This window comes from Vombatus ursinus, unplaced genomic scaffold, assembly GCF_900497805.2.
Source record: "Vombatus ursinus unplaced genomic scaffold, bare-nosed wombat genome assembly UNPS02010548.1, whole genome shotgun sequence".
NCBI lineage: Eukaryota > Metazoa > Chordata > Mammalia > Diprotodontia > Vombatidae > Vombatus > Vombatus ursinus.
In genome coordinates this window covers 18624636-18648869 of record NW_020950326.1, presented here as the reverse complement: position 1 = coordinate 18648869, position 24234 = coordinate 18624636, and the positions used below count along the sequence as shown (strand labels likewise).

At 35.2% G+C, this 24234-nt stretch overlaps 1 pseudogene; it reads right to left on the bottom strand.

Annotated features, from left to right (window-relative positions):
- LOC114037749 overlaps positions 1-24234 on the bottom strand; it is a 130724-nt pseudogene that overhangs the window by 76090 nt on the left and 30400 nt on the right.

The following is a 24234-nucleotide window of genomic DNA, read 5'->3' as shown; positions in this document are numbered from 1 at the left end:
TCCTAGAAATTCAAGGAAATCTTTTGCACAGAGTTCTGTGTAACCCATTCAGTCTCTGTAATTTATAATAGTGTCCAGGATGGTTGGACCCCAGAAAGTTAAAAGGTTAGGTTTTATTGTTACCATTACACTTGTTTTTCTGCCTCTTATTGATTGGATCCCCTCATCTCTCAGAAGGTGGTGATTACTTCTCTTAGGCTTGCAGCCCTCCAAATCTCTGCTTTTTAGCTTAGTTCCTAATATATCTGTTAACTCTTTCTACATTTTGCAACTAAATTCTTTTGCTTATATTCACAAGTCTATCATTCCTCAGCAGGTAACACCTGTTACTTTCTTCAGGGAACCAGCTTTTTACCCACTGATGCAAATAAAGTGAGCACAGTAGATCTAACTCATCTGGCTGCTCCTTCAACCCTTTGAAAAGGGGAATATTCTCCTTTGCTATACCTGAATTCCACAATCCATGCCCTCTTATGCCAAAGGATTTTCAGACTTTTTCAGATTTTCAGAAACGGGAACACCCTTTTCTAGCACTATTTAAATGAGTTTCTGTCATCAATCTCATAAATTTATGATGATTCAGTACCATTTACCTTCTTTTTTCCTCAGTATTTGGGTGGTACACCTACAATTCAAGTCAGCACAACCTCCCTAATCCACTTCTAGTTGGCATTTAGAAAAGCAGCTTTGATCTTACCCTAGTTTAACCTTCTTTTTCCATCTTCAGCTGTGACATTGGGCCCATGTTATTTAAATTATCCTGGAAGTGATTTAATTTGCAAAAAAATCTCTATAAAAGAAATGAAGAGGAATTGAGTCGACATTAGGGAATTGCACCAAGGGAAAAAAGACATTTGCAATTCTTTATACAAGCCATCATGTACAAGTAGAAAATTAAGGAAATTATTTGATGATTCATGCTTAAAAAAATGGCTCATTTAAATGAAAAATTCAGGCAAAAGTTATTTTTAGGTACTGGATGATCTGCCCAAATACTTTAATTCTTCATTTTGAACTTTCTATTTATTTCAATGTAGTTTGGTTTGGTAGAAAGAAAATTGGGCTTGGAGATAATTGACCTATATTGAGATCCTGGTTTTCTGATTTATGAGTTGCCTAAACTTATAGATGTCATTTAACAATGTCTGGACCTCAGAATTCTCATCTATAAAATGGAGCAATAATATATGTTTTACATATCTTGGTGGTTGTGAGGCTCAAATGAAATAATGAATGTGAAAGATATTGAAATTTCAAAATGCTAGATAAATATAAACATATTATTTTTATTATTACCTTCTACAACTACATTTTTCTTGTTTTTCTCTATTAAATAAAGTTATTAATCTTTTTTCATGTTGTAGGCCCTTTTGGCAGTCTGATGAAACCTATGGACCCCTTTTCAATTTTTTTAAATACCTAAAATAAAATACATAAGCTTACAATGGAAATTAATTATATTGAAATAGTTACTAAGTATTTAAAAAAAGACAAAATCCCATACGCCCAGTTAAGAAACCCTGATTTACTACTATAATTCTCATTAAAGAGATAGTTTATTAAAGGGAAAAGGTATTGGATAGAGCACCGGCCCTGAAGTCAGGAGGATCTGAGTTCAAATTTGGCCTCAGACCAAACACTTGACATGTACTAGCTGTGTGACCTTGGGCAAGTCACTTAACACCAATTGCCTCACTAAAAAAAAAAAAAAAAAAAGGAAAAGGTATGAAGGGCAATTAAATATAACTTGACCTAAAAGGGGCAAATTAGTATTGGGGGGAAAATGATGAGCTGTACTGAGCCTATGCCAAAATCCAAATTAATCTATATGTAGTAAAAGGACAGGTGAGATTTTGGTTGAGATGCTGAGAATATGAAAATTAAAAGAATTATGCAGTCCAAACAAGCAGCCAGAAAAAATACTAGCAAAAATACAGTAATTTAAAAAATAGTGGTCACAGCTTATTCTGAAGTGGGGGGAACAAGTGTATAATTTTTATTCCAGAATGAAAGTCCTAATATTTTGATATATGTGGATCAACAGAACTGGTTGAATCAGTTCATGGAGGGTATGTGGGAAGTGCATGGACATAGGCATATGTCTGTCAGTTTGGTGTTTAGAGTTCCAGATGGGAATGTTTTAGTTACTAGGTTTGAAAATAAGGCAGTGGCACAATACAAGAATGTTATCTCTTCTAATGCTATTATCCAAAAGAAAAGAAAAGAAAGGAAAAGAAAATGTAGAGAATACTCCCCTGGAAATTAAATAAGCATTCCATATCTTACCAAAGGTTTTGAATGATATAGATGATGGGCTTATAGAATGTTAGAGAACAACAGGATGTTAGAAAGTATCTAATATGGCTACTTCATTTGCAGAAACTTAAATGCAAAGAAGGAAAGTGAATTACCTAGTGGATTTACCAAGTCCTAGCTTAGTGCTTTTTTTTATTTGTTTTTGTTTGCTTTTTGGTAAACAGCAGGGGTTAAGTGACTTGCCCAGGGTCACACAGCTAGTAATTGTCAAGTGTCTGAGGCCAGATTTGAATTCAGATCCTCCTGACTTGAAGGCCAGAGCTCTATCCACTGCACCAACTAGTTGCCCCCGTAGTGCTTTTTTTTATTTAAACCATATCTGAAATGACGTTTTCTTTTTTAGCCATGCTGATCCATCATAAACATACAACATCTAAATATATAAAATACTAAACAAAAATTGATTTCTATTAATCTGGTTATTATAACAATATATTACTAAATACTTGCTTAAATATGTTTAAAATTTTAATACTGGTTCATGAGAGTTGAGCTGTTTATTTAGATCAATATTTAGGTTGAACAGGTATTTAGGTAAATTGTTTTAATAGCATCTTATGGGAACATGAATGCTTACTTATCTTTTTTTTTCTTTGCTATCCCAGCATACCTAAACCTCTTGTTGAAATTCCAAGAAACTATGTCTTCATGGATTTTGACCATCTGAGTGGAGTAGTGGTCTTCTTAACTCTAGAAACAGTGAAAAAGGGGGTCTCATAGACCTGGAGTGAGATAATGATCAAGTTGTGCAACTGTGACTCTGACTACTTCATTCTAAGTCAATCATTGTTTCAGAACCCCTGTGATATAGATTAGGGAATTGAGTCAAGAGATGACACCCTTGTGCCCCCACTGAATAATAAAACAAAACCTGTCAATTCTAAAGCAAGATTGAAAGGTAGGAAAAAAAACTGTTAGAAACCTCATCATAGACTGTTTAGGGAGATAGTTTTTCCAGTTATAAATGAGTAGCAGGAATTCTTTTCTTTGTAGTGCTATTATCTTCATGGAACTGCATCTCAATGCTGATATAGCTATTGGACCAAAAATAGGCCCAAAATGAGGGAACACCTTGAACAGGATCTATCACCTCATTACCAAGAAACTCATCATCACGGAGATTGCTTCTGGAGTAGCTTTGCTACTCACACCTCATCAATACTCTCAGTTGCTTCTTTCCCTCTGATTAGAGGACTAAAGAATCTCCTCTAAGAGCCTCTCTTTAGAGAGGCTTCAAAATGTGAGCTATTTCTTTGCTGCTAGCTGCTTTGCTTGGTTTAAACTCCATAATCATTTTCATCATGCCCCTGCACCTGGTATTCTTTGGTACTCCCTTTGCCCATGTACACAATTTGCAGTTGTGGGTATATGTGTTTGTGCATGTGTTGTCTTCCCTTATTAGATAGTAAGCTCCTTGAGGGCAGAGTCTATTTTTCTTTTTCTTCTTTATATCCATACCACTTACCACAATGCCTGCCATATAGTACTGCTTAATAAATGTTTGCTGTATAATTTCAATAACAGAATATGCCCCTACTTGGCCTGGGGCCCAAGCAAAAGCTATGTTCTTGAATTTACCATGAGATCAAGGGCCTAAAAATTTCATACCAGTAAATTTGGCTTCAGATATATAAATATTGTTTATGGGATTTCGTTCATGTTTTTGATTACTTAACCATTAATCACCATTTAGAAAGCATTTCCTTGGAAATGGTAGGGAAAATGGACAGGATAATCTGATCATTTATATTATGTCTAAAAAGTTCCAAAACTCTCTAATATGACACAATTTTATTTCTAAATGACAAATTGTTATGCTCCTTGATGGCAAGAACTGTTATCATTGTTTTCCTTTTCTTTGTATCTTCAGTCATTAGTACAATGCCTAAAACACAACAAACATTTAATAAATGCTTGACTGTCTGAATTGGTTTGCTATATTTTTCAAGAATAACATTTAAAGAATATTTGTTTTAATAGAGAATAAGAAATACAAGATCATAAAGTCATAGAATATGGAAGCAGAAGGGAACTTAGGGATTATCTAATACAAGTTCTGCATTTTATGGATAAGGAAACTAAATCCGAGAGAAGAAGTTAAAAGAAAGACAAATGGTAAGAAGGAACAGATAATAAATGAATTTTATATTTCATTAAATTTGTTTTTTTTTTCTTTTGTGAATGCAGGTGTGTTTTTTGTTTTGTTGTGAAAACTTGATAGTTCCATAGATGATGGACAGGGAAGAACATAATAAAGGAAAATTTAACTAGAATAATGAATAGATTTCATATGAAAGAACTATTTTCCTTATATCATTTGAAAGATGATCATATCCTCACTTTTGCCAGGAGCTATCTCATGTTAGAGTAGGGAGACAGGAGGAAAAGTATTAAAGACAAGAGCACAAGGGGCCACAAGAAAATATGGAGGGCAGTTAGAGTGGAATGTGTTGTTAGCATCTCAACTGAGTTGGTACTTTCTCTCTTTATGAGTACCTTGAAAGATCCTTATTCACCTTTACTGGGGATTCATTGATCTGTACTAAATACTTAATATAAACTAATAAATAACTGCTTACCTACATGATTTATAATTCAATAAGTAGTCCTGTGCAAATTATTTTGGATAAAAAAAGTGTAGAAAAGTTAAGACCTATATCAAAGTAAGGATTACCCACATTGATAAAATCTGATGCTTCAAAGTACAAATAAAGGCTAGGTATACAAAAATTAAAAAAAAATCATAATAAGATTAAAAATTAAAACCAATCTTATGTTTAGAGGTAGTTATGTAAGGTAGTGGATAGCATACTGGCCTTGGTGTCAGGAAGATGAGATAAAATCCTACCTCAGACACCTATTTACCATGTGACCTTGGACAAGTCACTTATTCTATGTGAGCCTCAATTTTCTAATCTGTAAAATGAGATGATTGGGTTCAATGATCTCTAAGATACTTTACAGTTCTAAATCTATGATCCCATGATACCATATACTTCATTCCACATAACATAATGTTATTAAAATATACTTATACAATATGATTTTTGCTCTATTGTCCTATAGTTTAAAAATCCTATAAATGTATTATGTATATATGTATATATATGTGTGTATGTGTATATGTGTGTGTGTGTGTATTCATCATTTTCTAATCATTATACACAAATAAATATTGAGTAACTACTATTTGGATACAGAAAAGCATATAATGTGATACCTGACCTCTAAGAATTTGAGAGTTTTGGGGGGAGACAGGACAAATAGATATTCAGTTCAAAATGAATTAAATAGACAATAAGTAATACAGAACTTCACAGAAGAATATGAATATTGAGGCACATACAATCACAGATCTACAACTGGAAAATATTTCAGAGACCATGTAGTCCAATTAATTTACATTACAGATGAGGAAACTGAGGTCTACACAGGTTACAGAATCACAAAGGTAGTAAGCTTCAGAAACAGGATTTTTTAAGGTGTTATATCTGGATTCATTGCTCTTTTACTATATTACTTACCTTTGGCTTCCTTCTGCCATAGGCAATGGAAAATCACTGAAGGCATTCGAGCAAGATCATCTGGAAAAAAGCACGCTGTTAAGCCACATGTATAGATACTTAATTATGCTTATACACACTATGAATGCTAGGAATTTGTGGAATATAATGAGCTTATGAAACTCAGTAAATGTTGACTCATTGAAATTCAGACCAGTGCTTACACTGTCTGGAACAGCCCCATGGACTACACCTGTGATACAGCTTACAAAGTGACAGCTCATCAGATTGGCTTTAAAAGTGCACGCACTAAATGGCATTTATCTGGTACCATGGATGCTAAAATTTCAAGAATTTCTGAAAGAGAAGGCTAACTCTGCTCTGGCTGTGTAAACAGCTGTCGTGATCAGAGGTACAGAACCAGATGTTCTCATCATGGGTCACATGACAGCATTGGACAGGAAGGTTTCTATGGAGAAATGAATTTCTTAAGTACCAGAAAAGAATGGAAATATTCCTTCCAAAAATAGTTCCCATCTTGTGCTCAGTTTTAGGGGTCATTTCTTTCCCTTTTAGGGAATTACAGGAGCTATTAAAAGGAACTTAGACAATGATCTTATTTCTCTAGTCTCAGTTCCCTCATGAAGCCTTCTAGTTACCCCATCTGGCAAATTTAGCATCTTGGTATCTAGGGTAGCTAGGTGATCTGATGTATAAAGCTTAGAGTCAGGAAGACTTGAATTCAAATTCTGTTTCAGAAATTCACTATGTGTTCCTGGACAAATCACATAACCTATCTGTGTCTCAATTTCCTTCACTGTAAAATGGGGATAATAATAGTACTTATCTTCCAGGATTTTTTGGTTTTATGTTAAGTCAAATGACTTAAAATATATAATGCACTTTGTAAACCTTGAGGTGCTATATAAATTCTAGCTATTATTATATCACACTAGAACTTTGTTGATATTCTATTGGAATCTGAAGACGTATATGTGTGGATATGTGTCTGTATACCCACATATGTGTATGTACTTGTCCATATTTTTATTTATCTATTGTATCCATAAAGGCAGAAGACTATGTCTCTTTCTTTTTGTTTCCCCACAATGATTGGCACAGTTTAAAGTCCATATTTGTGCTCTACCAAAAAAAAATGTGTAGCTTAGAAATAAACTATTTTATTGTTAAACAAATACCACTGTTATTACAACAATAACTTATCATAGCAGGATAGACAGGCACCTATGATTGAAGCTAGTCTTCCTGTGCAAGATTGTTTTAGAAGTTCATAACATTTGTCCATACTCTAAGCTAACAAATAGGAAGGCAAGACTGAGGCTTTGCATTAGTCTGTACTGTTTTCAATTCCTAGCTTTCTTCCAGACTGACTTCAAATGTTCATTTTCTATAGCAGGCCTTTGCCCTGAGTTGCTAGTGCCCTTCTCTCTAAGGTTCCCTTTCATTTACTCTGTATGTATTTGCTTGATTTACTCACTAAGTGTATGTGTGTTTGTGTGTGTGTATGTGTGTGCACATGCATATATGTGTACATATATGAGTGTATGTATACACATACACACATAAATACATGGTAGTTTTATTGATGTGTTTTGTTTTTACATTGCACACATTTAGAGATTATCCATACTTGTTGAGAGGTCTCTTGTAATAAAGTAAAACAACTGAACAAAACTACCAATATGGGGATCTAATCTGAAATTGCATGCAACCTTACAAGTCTCTAATACTTCCCGCCCTACATTTTTAAACTTTTTTTTAATAACATAAATCTCTTTTCTTTGCTCTTTTAGTCCAACCTATTGGGGAAAAAGGAAAAAAAAATAAATTCCCAATATCAAATATGCATAGCTAAACAAAACAAGCTCCCTCATTGGCTGTATACAAAAATATAGTATCCATTCTGTACCATAAATCAATCTCCCTTTTGTCAGGAAGTATATAGTGTATGTTTCATCTTTGGTCTTCTGAAATCAGGGATGGTCATTGTATTGATCTTAGTTCTCCTAGCTTCCAAGTTTGTTTTTCTTTATGATGTCGCAGTTACTCTTTAAATGGTTATTCGATCCTCACCTTACAATTATGACATTGTAATGTCATATAGCGATGGGACTGCTACATCCCAGTTATTTTCTTCCTTTATTGTTTGCAATCTTATCAAAAATGGCAAAGAAGAGGAAAATTCAAAGGTATCACAATGAGCAAGTATCTCTCCATGATGCTCCACTATCTCGACCTCCTTGTTGGTATATAATTCACTAGATTTCAAAGTGACTAGAAATCCCAAAGATTTATCATAACATTCCTTAGTTTCTTTTGGGCTTCCTAAGAGACTGAAAAATAAATTCTCCAAAAACAGGGAGAAATAGAATTGTCATAGAGTGAGAGGGGAAGGGTAGGATGGTTTTAACAACTGTCTAAGTAAAAGGAAGAGTCAGCAGGACTCATCTTTTATGCCTGCTGATGATACTTCTCTTTTCCTTTCATTCATTTGTGGCACCAGACATCTGGCTTACATTAGTATCCCAGTCTGATGAGAACTTAAATCCAAGAAGACAACAATATCTAGTTCTTCCTGCCAGACTCTGATATTAGTAATGTCAGCCTGTGCAAGTCTGAAATTCTAGGCAAAATGGGAGCCCTCGTTCTGAATTCAGGAGAGTATGGCTGATAGGAAATTGGCATTAATTGAATTCTTTTAGACATGTCAAAAGAGATCTTGTTTAAAATTGTATCTTGTCTGCAGGGTAGGTAGAAATTAATAAGACACCCATGATGCTTTTATCTGATTTAATCGAAGCAGGAATAGTTGGATCTTTCAGGGGACTATAATATTTAAAGTTATATTTCATTATTAAGCTTTTTGGAGGTGCATGAAATCACATTTGTTTAATTCTGCAGATATAAAATTTCAGCCACTTGATACATTTGAATATTGGCTCCAAATGACTTTGAAAAATGGCAAGATCTTGGCTCATTTTCCTCCAATTTTTAACTTCATAGTCAGTAAGTGGACAGAGAAGAAAGACCCCCTAATAATATTAAATAACTTTGATATAAAAACAATTCTTTTCAAACATTATGAACTCTCATTTCAGTGTGGCACTTATGAATGGTAGTCTAATGGAGTCACAAAGAATAAGCCATGAATGAAACAACTCAACAACAACAAAAACAATGTCTTCACTTGATCCTCATAGATTATGGAATCACCATCCTGGTTCCACTCCTCTGGACAACCTCTAGTTTATCAATGTTTTTAAACAGTGGTACCCAGAATGAAATATAGCACCCATCATGAAGTATAATGAGAAGAGGTTAGAGCAAAACTATCCTTTCACTTCCTGGAAAGCTGGGTCTCTCTTAATAAAGCCCAAGATTGCACTAGGTTTCGGGGCTGCCACTTCACATTGCTGAATCATATTGAGCTACTAGTCCACTAAGCTCAACAAATTGGATAGCTAAACTATCTATCCTTGTCTCACTCACCTTATATTGTAAAGTTGACTTTTTTTTACACAAATGTAAGATTTATACTTATCCCCATTATGTTTTATATTTTAATATTATTCACATGCTCTAACCTGCCTAGATCTTTTTAGACCAGTGGTATCAAATAGAATGGATCCCTGAAACTGCATATTAACTTAGAAAACCACAAATTAACAGTTATGTTGCATTATCATTTTATTTATTTCATTCCTAATTACATTTTAATCTGGTTCTAGGACCATTGGAACTCTCATGGGTCATCACTTTGATACTTTACTGTGTCATCCATTGCATTAGCTATCTCTCTCAGCTTCGGTGTCATTTACTAATTTGATGAATATACTATCTATGTCTTTATAAAAGTCATAGATAAAAATGTTAACAGTACATGAATAAGCAGAGACCCCTAGGTTACTGCACTGGAGACCTGCTGTGTTGACACTGAAAACCTGGTCTTTGAGCCTGGCCATGTGACCACTTCAGAATCCATCTGATTGTCTTATCATTTAAGCCATAGTTTTCTACCTTCTCCATAAACCTCACTTGGCTAAAATCTCACTCATAAAAAGTGAGACAATTAAAATTATTCTGTATCATTTAATGACTGATTCTATTCTGTAACTGACCCTATTCTGTATTGCTGCCACATTTTGCCAACCCACTTTTTTTGAAGGTCTTACATGTTTACTACTTGAATTGTTGAATACCAGATTTTTTGTGCTCTATAAATGTATTGAGGGCCTATTTTCTTATAACCTAGTTTATATATTGGAGTAAATGAACTAATGATGCACAGATCCAAATTAAAACAAAACCAAGTAAAAGGACAAAATGCATACTAAAACAACTAGACTTGAGGAATAAATCACATGGCAAAAACATCAAAAAAATTATTGTTTTCTATGTTTCATAGCTGTATAGCACAAGTAGAAATTTTAAATAAAATATTAACCTTTATTTCTTGTAGAGGTTTAGGGCAATTAAAGGGATTTTGTGATATTTCAAAGGTAATTCACCCCAGTCTCCTCCTCCTGTTTAATTTTAGACCGAACTCATTGTCTATTTATACTTTTCATGCCCAGGTATACGTATTGATGTCCAAATTCTTTAAGTTGTTTATCCAACTGTATGTCATAGACATTCTTTTTACTAAATTTTAAATTTATTTATTTTTAGTTTTCAACATTTACTTCCACAAGATTTTGAGTTCCAAATTTTCACCCCATCTCACCCCTCTCCCCACTGCAAGATGGCATGCATTCTGAATAGACCTTCCCCTAGTCTGCCCTCCCTTCTATCTCTCCCCCCGCTTCTCTTATCCCCTTTTCCTTCTACTTTTCTGTAGGGCAGGATAGATTTCTGTACCCCAATTCCTGTATTTCTTATTTCCCAGTTGCATGTGAAAACATTTTCTTTTTAAAACATGTGTTTTTAAAACTTTGGGAGATGAAGGGGGAGCCAAGATGGCAGATTAAAAGCAGTGACTTGCTTGAGCTCTACCCGAAACCCCTCCAAATACCTACTAAAATGGCTCTAAACAAATTCTAAAGCAGCAGAACCCACAAAAAGACAGAGTGAAACAAATTTCCAGCCCAAAATAACCTGGATGGTTGATCTGAAAGGTATATCGCGCCAGGCAGGGAAAGGAGCACAGTTCGGCATGGGTGTGCAGGCTGCAGCAAACCTGGAGCAGGTCTCAGAGGACTGAATCATGGGCAGCTGTGGTAGTTTCCAGACTTCTCAACCCATGAAGCCCAAAGACAACTCAGAAGGTTAGTGGGAAAAGTCTGTTTCTGCAGTGAGAGAGGAGCAAGGAGTCCCAGCCCCATTCCCTGAGCTCAGCTTCAGTGTGGCGGCTGCCTCCTGAGCTTTGAGCCCACAGACTGAGGGGCAATCAAGTGGCTGATCAGAGAGGAATTGCAGGGATCTCTCTGCTGGTGCAGGATTCTCTTGCTTTGCCTGTGCTTGGATCTGGGTCACAGTTCTGGGTGGTGGAGTAATGCTGGTGTGGTGGAGCTTATATGACTTTGGAGAGGACATCCTCATAGTTCCAAGACAGAAAAGAGGGCTGTGGTCACTCATAGACCAGAACACAGGCCAGGAAAGGAATAAACACCTCACCCTTAATCATAGCACCTTGGAAGAACTCAAAATTTACAGGTCCCTGGAAGTATCTCTGAAAACAGCTGCACAAAACCCCTGAAGCTTGGGGTAGTACATTTCCACACTGGAAACAGACTCCTACCTTAACAAAGAGTTTATAACTCAAGTAATTGGGTGGGATCATGAGCAAGCTGTGCAAAAAGAGTCAGACTATATTATCTTACTTTGGTGACAAAGAAGATCAAAACATACAACCAGAAGAAGACAACAAAGCCAAAGTTCCTACATCCAAAGCTTCCAAGAAAAACATGAATTGGTCCCAAGCCATGGAAGAGCTAAAAAAGGATTTTGAGAAGCAAGTAAGAGAAGTAGAGGAAAAACTGAGAGAGATGCTAAAGGAGTCCCCCCAAAATACTGAAGAAAATAACACCTTAAAAATAGGCTAACCCAAATGGCAAAAGAGGCCCAAAAAGCCCATGAGGGGAAGAATGCCCTAAAAAGCAAAATTGGCCAAATGGTAAAGGAAGTCCAAAAGCTGACTGAAGAAAATACTTCCTTAAAAATTAGAATAGAACAATTGGAAGCTAGTGACAATTTGAGAAATCAAGGCACTGTAAAACTAATCCAAAAGAATGAAAAAAATAGAAGATAATGTGAAATATCTCATGGGAAAAACAACTGACCTGGAAAATAGATCCAGGAGAGAGAACTTAAAAGTTATTGGAATGTCTGAAAGCCATGATCAAAAAAAGAGCCTAGACATCATCTTTCAAGAAATTATCAAGGAAAACTGTCCTGATATTTTAGAACCAAAGGGCAAAATAGAAATTAATCACCTCCTGAAAGAGATCCCCAAAGGAAAACTCCTAGGAATACTGTAGCCAAATTCCAGAATTCCCAAGTCAAGGAGAAAATATTACAAGCAGCCAGAAAGAAACAATTCAAGTATTGTGGAAACACAATCAGGATAACACAAGATTTAGCAGCTTCTACATTAAGGGTCCGGAGGGCATGGAGTATGATATTCCAGAAGGCAAAGGAGATAGGACTACAACCAAAAATCACCTACCCAGCAAAACTGAGTATAATTCTTCAGGGTAAAAAATGGTCATTCAATGAAATAGGGGACTTTCAAGCATTCCTGAGGAATCTATCTATCTATCTATACATACACATAATTTTTTCCCTCCCACTAGTGACAAAGGTCTCATGAGTTACAAATATCATCTTTCCCTGCAGGAATGTAAACAGTTCAACCTTAATAAGTCTCTTATGATTTCTCTTTCCTGTTTAACTCTTGAATGACCATTTTTTACCCTAGAAGTTTTCCTTTGGGGATCTCTTTCAGGAGAAGATTGGTGGATTCTTTCAATTTCTATTTTGCTCTCTGGTTCTAAAATATCAGGGTAGTGCGCTACTTTCCCAGCCCAGTGCAATATACCTTTCAGATCAACCATCCATGTTGTCTTGGGTTGGAAATTTGTTTCACTCTGTCTTTTGGTGGGTTCTGCTGCTTTAGAATTTGTTTAGAGTCATTTTTTATAGGTATTTGGAGGGGTTTGGGGAAGAACTCAAGCAAATCACTGTTTTTATTCCACCATCTTGGCACTGCCCCCTCACCAACCCAGTTTTTGATCTTGATTTAAGCTCAAGAATGTAATTTTCTCTCTAAGTTAGTTCAAAGGTGTGATTGAAAAGAAAAAGTGTTATCATTAATGCCATTAGCTCCTGCTTGTAAGCCCCAAGTAGCTTAACCTGGTGTCATCTCCCTCAAAAAAACATATCTTCTGTCCTTGCCCATCATTGTACAATTGGGTGGGGGGGTTTGAATTCCCCCAAGGGGACAGCAAGCCTGGTGGTACTGATCTCCTAGTTGAGAATACATGAGGCTGCTGAGTCCTATAAAACAATTAACATTCTTTAACTGTCAGAGAGTCACACCTGAATGGCAAACCACTTTTCTCATCATAGTCAATTATAATGTTCACCAACTACATAGACCTCCTTTTACGTCAATAAAGAATGTTTCCACTTCTCACTGGGGTTGCGGGCCTTACTGAGGTGGCCAGTCTGACTCACTTTGTTAACACATATACTGTCCTTGTTAATAAACTAATTTTGCTTAGAGATTTACCTCAATTTACCTTTATTGAATTTACTCACAACAGTTTGGAGGTCTTACGAGGATTGGTAGAGGGAGTCTGGATCTCCAAACTCCCTTGACAGAACCTCTGTCTTTTCCTCTTGGTACCTCTGGTGGAATTTTCCACCTGTAGGGAGGGTTTCTTCTAGAGAACTGTGGGTGAGACAAGCCTCTCCCCTCAACCCTCCCCCCCACCCTGGGAAATCTTCTCTGAGCTGTGAGGTAGCTACCCCATTAGTAGTTACAATTTTGTCTATATTTTTTTGGGGTGCTGCTGTTTGTGTTCGGTACAATAATTTGGAAATAATTGGCAATATAAGGCCTGGGTAATTCCCCTAAAGGACTTGTTTTGAAAAATTCCTTTTTCAAGGTTGGCTTTCAGTTTTGAGAGGGGACTTAAAATTTCTTGGAGAAATATTTCTTCAAAGGGTTGACTAGCTGGTGACCCTGATTATATCTTTTGGGAGTAATTCTGAAACTTTAGAAAAATTACTTTATCTGAGGGGGTTCCTGATTTGTAAATTAAAAAAAAATAATTGGCATATCAGTTAGTGATTCATTGAGGAAGTGCTTCTCACTGAATCAGAGGAGGGAATGATGCCTTCTGGAATATCATACTCCATGCCCTCCAGACCCTTAATGTAGAAGCTGCTAAATCTTGTGTTATCCTGATTGCGTTTCCACAATACTTGAATTGTTTCTTTCTGGCTGCTTGTAATATTTTCTCCTTGACTTGGGAATTCTGGAATTTGGCTACAGTATTCCTAGGAGTTTTCCTTTGGGGAATAATAAAATTATTATGTATCAGTTAATAATTGATTTTATTTTGTCATTGACTCTATTCTCTATTGCTGCCTTGTTTTGCCAATCCATTTTTCTCTACTTGAGTTAAGCTCAGGAATTTGATTTCCCCTCCAAGTTAGTTCAAAGATGTGATAGAAAGGAAAAGTTACCATTCATGATGTTGGCCCTTGTATATCTTCTTGTTGTCTGTAAGCTCCAACCAGCTTAACCAGGTGCTATCTCCCAAAAGACATCTTCTATCCCTGTCTTTCCTTGTATAGTTGTGGGTGGCAGAGTTGAATTCCCCCAAGGGATCAACAAACCTGATAGTACTTATCTCATAGCCAAGATTATAAGAATTAGATGAGTCCCATAAAACAATGAGTATTTCTTAACTGTCATAGAGGGGTATGATTAGCCACAACTGAATGCCAATCCATTTTCCTCAATATAGCCAATTATAATGTTCACCAACTACAGAGACCCCCTCCTTTCCTGTGTGCCAATAAAGAATGCTTCCCCTTCTCATTGGGGTTTCTGGCTTTACTGACATGGCCAGTCTGACCCACATTGTTAACAGTTATATATGTCATTGTTAATAAACTTATTTTGCCCAAATATGTACCTAAGTTTACCTTTATTGAATTGATTCATGACAAATGACAGAATTAAGGAATGACTTTTTTTTTACATTGCTTAGATAAGAAATCAAAGGGGAATTTGAGCTTCGCAAAGTAACTTAAGTATTTTTAAGAAGATTCTTTTGATGCTATTTCCATAGTCATGAAAATGTCCCCTCTAACTCAACACACTGTGAACCCTCTAAATGTAGCTTAATTTGTAACCTTGCTTAGTTTGTTTAATTCTGTGAGTTTCCTTAAAGGATTTATGAGATTCTGATTCTGTTTAACTAATTTTTTCAACTTTTATGACATTGAAGAAAGCATAGAATTATTAATCTGTCTTTTTATATTTTATATGCTTAAATATACAAAATTGCAATATGTAAAACAATTTATTTCTCGGTCTCTCTGATATAATTTTATGGCTAAAAATCTTCATTAGAATGCTAATAAGGGTTCAGGGTTATTTTCTTAATCCTGAACCTGTGTTCAGGGATAACAAAACTTAGGTTTTTAACTTCTATAGTTTCCTCATTGTGGTAGATTTATTTTGGCAGCAGTAACTTACCACATGAACTCAAAGAAAAGGTATTTATCCCACAACAATATCTAGGAGAAAAGAGCAGTTAATAATATATAATGGATCAGTGAGTTCAAGAAGGATAAGAACCGAAAAAAGACCATCATATTTAGCAATTAAGAGATCAGTGATCACTTAAGAGAGAACAGTTTCACTTGTATGATGAGATCATTGATCACTTAAGAGAGAGCAGTTTTAATTGTACGAGGAAGATTACCAAGGGTACAAAAGTGAGTGACAGGAAGCAATAAGTATTGAAACTTTTTCTAGTACTGTGACTGAAAAAGGGATGACAGGTATAGGTCAGTTGCTTGAGGGGATAGTAGGGTCTAATGAAGGTTTCTTTTTTTTATTAAATATATTTTCACATTAGACATGTTGTAAGGAAGAATAAGAACCAAGAGAAAGAACCACAAGAAAGAGGAAACAGAACAAAACAGAAGAAAAAAAAAGCAAATATGCTTCGATCTGCATTCAAATGCCATAGTTCTTTCTTCTTTGTGGATATAGCATTTTCCATCATGAGACCTTTGGAGATGTCTTAGATCATTGCATTGCTGGGAAAGTCTAAGTCTATCAAAGTTAGTCATCAAACAATGTGGCTGTTACTGTGTACGACATTCTCCTGGTTCTGCTCACTTCACTTAGCATCAGTCCACACAAGTCTTTCCAGGTTTTTCTGAAGAACTCCTGCTCATAATTTCTTACAGCACAATAGTATTCCATTACATTCATATACCACAACAGGTTCGGCCTTTCCCCAATTGATTGGCATCCCCCCAATTGCCAATTCTTTGCCACCACAGAAAGAGCTGCTATAAATATTTTTGTATATGTGGGTCCTTTTCCTGTTTTTATGATCTCTTTATAATACAGCCCTAGAAGTGCTATTGCTAGGTCAAAGGATATGCACATTTTTATAGCCCTTTGGGCATAGTTCCAAATTGCTCTCCAAAATGGTTGGATCAGTTCATGACTCTACTAACATTTGATTAGTGTTCCAATTTTCCCCCATCTTCTCCAACATTTATCATTTTCCTGTTTTGTCATGTTGGCCAATCTGATAGATGTGATGTGGTACTTCAGAGCTGTTTTTATTTGCATTTCTCTAATCAATAGTGATTTAGAGTAAATGGCTTTAATTTCTTCATCTGAGAACTGCCTGTTCATATCTTTTGTTCATATCATTTATCAAGTGAGGAATGACTTGTATTCTTATACATTTGACTTAATTCTCTATATATTTTAGAAATGAGGCTCTTATCAGAGACACTGGTTGTAAAAATTCTTTCCCAGTTTTCTGTTTCCCTCCTAATCTTGGTTGCATTGACTTTGTTTGTTCAAAAACTTTTCAATTCAATGTAATCAAAATTATCCATTTTGCATTTCATAATGTTCTCTATCTGCTGTTTGGTCATGAATTTTTCTGTTCTCCATAAATCAAACAGGTAAACTATTCCTTGCTCTCCCAGTTTGCTTATAGTATCAGCCTTTATATCTAACTCATGAACCCATTTTGACTTTATTTTGGTATATGGTATGAGATTCTGGTCTATGCCTAGTTTCTCCCATACTCTTTTCCAGTTTTCCCAGAAATTTTTGTCAAATAGTGAATTCTTGTCCCAGAAGCTTGGGTCTTTGGATTTATCAAATAGTAGATTACTACAGTCATTGACTACTGTGTCTTGCATACCTAACATACTCCACTGATCCACCACTCTATTTCTTAGACAGTACCAAGTAGTTTTGATGATTGCTGCTTTATAATACAATTTGAGACCTGGAATGGCTAGGGCAATGAAGATTTCTTTTTAAGGATGGAGGAGACTTGAGCATTTTGGAAGACAGTAGGGAAGGAATCAGTAGGTAGAAAATGTTTGAAGACTAGAGAGATAGATTAGTTAGTTGGAGTCAATGAATTATTCATTTGATATAAAGTGGCCTTCTCTAGGAGTCCAGGAAGTGACCATGGTATCTTGAAAAAGCAGCAAAATTTGAAAAAAAGAAAGAGATTTTGTTGTATTCTTCCAGAAACTATATATTACATTTCCCTCTTTTCTCTACATCTCAGTGGACAAGACTGAGGACATGCTAGGAGTTTATAAACACTTGCTGATAGATAAACATAACTTTAAGCTTGTGGGTATTATATTAAGTATTTGTAAAATTATATTTTTATCTATTTCATTAGATATTTTCTAATTACATGTAAAAGAATTAAATATCTATTTTTTTTAAATTTTGAATTCCAAATTCTCTTTCTCCCTCCATCCAATAACCTTTCCTTGAGAAGATAAACAATTTGATATCAATGATGCTTGTAAAGTCATACAAAATATATTTTATATCAACCATGTTGCAAAACACAAAACAAAAAAAAAACACTAACAAAAGAAAACAATAAAAATAAAGTTTAAAAAAATAGGCTTCTTCAACCTGCATTCAGATTTTATCAGTTCTTTCTCTGACATGGTTAGCATTTTTTTTTATCATGGGTTCTTTGGAATTGTTTTGGATATTGTCTTGATCAGAGTAACTAAGTCTTTCTTGGTTAATCATTCTTACAATTTTACTGTTATTCTGTACAATATTCTGGTTCTTCTCACTTTGTTTTTTATCAGTTCATATATGTTTCCCCAGGTGTTTTTCTAAAACCATTCTGCTAATCATTTTTAAAAATAGTTCAATGGTATTGAATCACAATTACATACAACTTGCTCAGCCATTCCCCAGTTGATGAGGATTCCTTTGATTTCCAATTCTTTGCCACCACAGAAAGAGCTACTATATTTTTTGGTACAAATAGGTCTTTTTCCCTTTTCTTTATTCTCTTTTGGATATAGCCCTAGTAGTAGTACTGCTGGGTCAAAAATACACAGCTTTAAAGCTTTTGGGGTATACTTCCAAATTGTTATCCAGAATGGTTGAACTGATCCATCATGCCATGCATTTTCTGGGTAAGGTATTCTTGCTTATATTCCCAGTTCTTTTGCCCTCTGGAATATCATATACCATGCCCTTATTCCTTTAAAGAGCTAAATCTTGTATGATCCTGACTGTGGCTCCAAAACATTTAAATGATTTCTTTCTTGCTGCTTGAATTATTTTTTTAACCTGGAAGTTCTGGGAATTTGACTATAATATTCCTGAAAATTTTCATTTGGGGATCTTGTTTAGGTGATGATCAGTAGATTCTTTCAATCTCTATCTTACACTCTGGTTCTACAGTATTGGGGCAGTTTTCCTTGATGATTTATTGAAATATGATGTTTATACTCTAATTCCTCAATTTCATCTTCTCCAACTATTTTCTAGGTCAGCTGTTTGGTTTTTTCCCCAATGAGATGTTTCACATTTTCTTCTAGTTTTTCATTCTTTTGACTTTCTTCTATTGTTTTTTTTTTAAATCTCTCATGCAGTTCTTAAGTTCTACTTGCTTAATTCTAATTTTTAAGGAAATTGTTTTCTTCATTTTGCACTTGCTCCTCTTTTTTTATTTGACAAATTCTGCTTTTTAAAAAGTTATTTTCATTAGTGAATTTATGTACCCCTTTTTTCTATTTGGCCAATTCTGTTTTTAAGGTGTCATTTTCTTCACTTTTTGTCCTTCTTTTTACTAGGTTTTTAATTTTCTTTTTTATATTTTTTTTCTTTTTCTTTTATTTCTTTACCTAAGTTTTCCTCTACCACTCTTGATTTTGAAACTTATTTCTACCTCTTCCAATAATTCTTGTTGTGCTTGTGTCCAATTCCCATTTTTTTGTTTATGCTTTGCTTTTAGCAGTTTTTACTCCATTGTATTCTTCTGAGCTTGCATTTTGTTCTTCCATGTCCACTATACTTGCTCTTTATGTTCTTTTTTGTTGTTGTTTGTTTGTTTATATTTTTATCCTGTCTTTTGATTTGGAATTTTGTGTGTCATGGATCCATCTGGCAGCCTGGTGAAGACTATGGTCCTCTTAGTATGCTTTTAATGCATAAAATAAAATACATTAGAATACAAAGGAAGCTAATTATGCAGAAATGAATTAATCAAAATACTAAAAAAAAGTTCACTGATTCAACTTTAAGTACTCCTTGACTAGAGTCTATTTACAAGAGAAAATAGAACATTCATAATCAGAATTAATGCCCCAAGTTAAGATATTTAGAATTGTGTATAAAAAAGAATTCCACCTAGCATCAAACTAGATGGCCCTGAATATTCCTGAGCTATTTTGTCTAACAATTCCAAGAGTATGATATGTCCCATCCTGATTCACCCAAGGTCTGAGATTTCTTTTCAAATATATCAGAATATTGTCTTTTGTTCCAAAATATCCTCTAGCTGTTTCAGAGGTTTCCCAAATGATATGGTGGCTCAAGCTATTCACTCCAGATCTCTTTGATTACCAGTATTTAGTGTTATAGTTACTTTAATAACTAACTATGTCCTCTACCAATCAATGGAGGGGAATGATATAATATTCCAATTATGTCAAAAAGAATAATATAGCAAGATACACCAGATGTCACTCCCAAAGCCCCCAAAAAAGGATAACCCCTTAATTCATAAAGATTGTCTTCCCCATTGCAAGGGAGTGGCAAGCTATCTCAGTTCTTTATGACTCAGAAAGACAGTCAATGAATAATGCGTCAACCCTTCTACTTCACTTCCATTGGGGATTCTTGAATCCTTGGCACCCCAGTCCACAATGGTGGCAAGACTTTGCAATTTAGTCTTACTAGTGGAAAACTAACTATGTAATCACCCCATATAACACCCAACTAAGGGAGTAAAAGGAGAATGCTCAGGGGGATGCATGATTTCTGTTTTCAAGTATTTGAAGGATTACATGTAAAAAAAAACAAAACAAAACAAAATTGATCTGTTCTCCTTGGTTAAAGAGGGTTGAGCTAGAAACAATGGGTAGAAGTTTCCAAAACACAGAGTTTGGCTTAACATATGGAAAATCTTCCTAGCCATTACAATTATTTAGAAAGAAGGTGGATTGCTATGGCACTAAGTGGGTATCCCTTTATTGTCAATCTTTAAGACAAGGTTACATGAGCACTTACTAAGTATGCTGTAGAAGGGATCATTTTTTCTCTAGAGAAGGCTTATTCCAGGTGTCCTCTGAGATTCCTTACAACTGTGAAATTCTGTAATCCTAAAGCAATCTATTCATTTCCAGATAAAGAAACTGAGGACAAGAAATGTTATTAAACTTGTCCCAGGTAATATAGTCAGGAAGAAGCAGAGCTAGAATTTGAATCCAAGTTCTTTTAAGTCCAAATTCAGTGTTCTTTCCACTGTATCATTATACTGACTCCCAGGGAAATTTTATCCAAGGAAATATAATGTGATGTTACAGTTTTCCTGTCACTCTGAACAATACCAAAATATAATGAAAGTATTCCAAGGGAAGCCTGTTTTTTATAACTTTATGCATCTTTTACTTGCAAATTATCCCTGTATTATTCCCCTTGGTCTTGACAGAAAAAATGTTTTTGAGAACTAAACATCAATATGTGTGAATGAAATCACTGTAGGGCATGAAGTAGAAGAGAGAAGAAATAAATTGTGTACCAAAGTTCATTGTAATAACATCATCAAGGAGGAACTCAATAGATTCGCAATGTGGGGATGAAATTCATAGATGGAGTTGGATGGGAATGTAGAAGTTACATATTCTAAGAACTTCATGTTACCTATTAGGAAACTAAGACCCAGAGTAGTGAAGAGGCTTACTTAAGTCACATAAATAATAGGTGACAGAAGCATAATGTGAACCTATATTCACAACATGATTCTAACTTGAGGATCAAGTGCCATCAGGAACACCAGCACCTCCTCCACTGAAGACTTTGCTCTTATTTTCTTTGCTTCTCCTTCTGGAAAATGGTATCTGGGTCACCTCTAAGGAATAGATGAGAAGGAATAGCCAAAAAAAAAGATGAAGAAATGGCTAGACTGCCTCATGGGATAATAAAGTATAAAAGTTTAGCTTGAATGTTGTCTTAGATTAGTGTCCTGTGGAGATTGATTCCTGGGCATATTTCACAATATTTTTATGCCTCTGGTACCAGCCTCAAATGAAGCCCTAGTTTCAGTTTAAATTACTTTGCATTCAAACATCATAACTAGCTCTCAAGCCCAGAACCCTAATTGGGACTTGCCCCAGGGTGGACAATTTAGAGGATGCCTGAGGACAGTAACTCAGGACATGCTTCTTCACCCCACTTAGGCAGAAGGCTCATTCCAGGTCATATTTATTTCCAATATTTAGTGTCCAGAAGACATTTCTTCTCCCTCCTCCAAAGTGGAAGCAATCAAAAGTGAATGCTGCAAACTTATAATGACCAAATATATTCCAAAAGTAGAGTTATGAAAAGGTCTCTCACCCTGCTTCTTTCTGTAGGTGGGAGCTATTCAGAGGTATGCCAGATCTAGGTCAAACAGGTTTTCAAGACCAACTGTTAAATTTCTAATATGAGCATTTATACATATAAAATTGGCAAACCCTGCAAATCAGGGCTGGATTTATTGTTTTGTTCATTGTCTAGTACTAAGAAAGTGATAAGGAAAATGTTAATGCATATTGAATTTAAAAGTGCAGCCCAGGTAGATCCTCCTCCCCACAACCTCAGTGGGTTGTTAATTACTTATTAATACATCCCTGAGCTATGGGTCTGGAACATTCCAAATAATGTCAGGCATTTTGGATATATTAGTTCATGTGCTGAACTGTTTTTTTTTTTTCATTTTTTCTTCTTTGTTGTAAGAGATGGTTTTCTGCGAGGAGGACGGAAAAAGAGAAGCTATACATAGAAAATAAAGGTGATATGTGAAAATGAAATTTATCCAAAATAATTAAATGAAAACAAAAAAAATCAATATAAATGATGTGTGTAAGAGATATTTTGGGGGCATAATCAATAATGACTAAAGGATTTCTGACAGAATAGTACCAATTAAACAATTGCACATTTTTGATACTGAATTACAGAAAGAATGGTAATGTCATAAACAGAGAGATAACTAATAAAAATGATAATAAACATTTCTAAAGACCTTAAGATTTGCTAAATGTTCTTGAACTAACTCATAAGTATTGAAAGTACTATATTATAGAATACAGATTTGGGAGGGGCTTCCACTGCCATTTAGTCAGACTTCTGTCTGAGAATCCCTTCTCTGCTATGGTTGATATGGGCTCATCCAGCCTCTACTTAAAGACCTATGGGAAGGGGTGGGAGGAAGCATTGTCTCCTGAAGAAACCCATTCTACACAACTCTAATCCTTACCATCATTTTTCCCCTTGGAATCAAACCTTCTTTTCAACTTGAACCTGCTGTTCATGCTTTCAGGGTTCACATCAGACTAGAGGCTCCTGTCATGTAATGGCTATGTGACCTTGGTAAGTCATTTAACCTCTCAGCGCTATAGGCAAGACAATCCAAGTGTCTAAATTGCAGAGAAGGGAACCAACTGGGATTGGTAAAGAAAGTATCTTATATAAATGAAATCATGGATCTAACCCCTATTTGTGTCATATCAAACTATGTTAACTTTTCTTCTCCTTTATCATAAATCCTAAGATGGGCTAGTCCACATCAGACCACTTCTTCCTTAATTTGTGTGATAGGATGTCAGGACATTGGTAGATTGTTATGCTATGTCTTTAAAGGGTCCTGTCATTTTCACCCTAACAATTAGTTCATTCTTTCTTGGAGCGATCAGATCCAGAGTAGAATTTCCCCTAATAGTTCTTCCTCTTGAAGGTAGTCTTCAGTTTTTCTCCCAAGACTTCTTATAATCTTTAGATTTGATTTTCTAGATCTCTTCTGGCCATACTGTTTATGCATAAGTAAAGTGGATAAGAGTTCTGTAATCTAACAAATCATGGGGTGGGATGGAGGTGCAAAATTCACTGTATTGGCATGTTGGAGCTTCTCAGAGTCAAAGCCCATTAGTTTTTCAGTGTAAGTATTTACACCTTGGAAATCAAATAGGTATCACTAGAAGTAAGGACTTTATTTTTTATTGTCTTGATTTAAGAAAGTATTAGTAATGCAAATTAAGCTTCACTCCCCCTAGCCTGATTATTATCAGCACACCACTATATTTCTCTAGAAACATTGCTTGTGTTCAGGAGGAATGTAGGAGGAAGTTCAGACAATGAAATAAGCAGAAACCTGAGTGACTGGAGATTGAATAATGATGATGATGATGATGATGATGATGATGATGATGATGATAATGATGATAAAGTAATAACAATACCAATGATATTTATAAAGCACTTCAAGGTTTATAGCCTATTTTACATATATTACATTTACTTGACTGTGGAAGAAATTAAAATACTGTGCACTTTCTGTAGCTCACTGTAAGATGCTCTCCATGCTGGCTGAAGCAAGATACTTAGTCCATTGTCATTTTTTCTAGGACCTTTTGCAGAACTGTTGTAACATTTCATTTGGGGCTCTTTAAATCCAGAATCATCATTTTATTAGTTCCTTTTCTTTGAAATTCTTGACTTGCTTTTGTTTGTCTTCCTAACCTTTTCACTTGTTTTATCTTGCTGCCTTCTTCTTCTTCTTCTTCTTCTTCTTCTTCTTCTTCTTCTTCTTCTTCTTCTTCTTCTTCTTCTTCTTCTTCTTCTTCTTCTTCTTCTTCTTCTTCT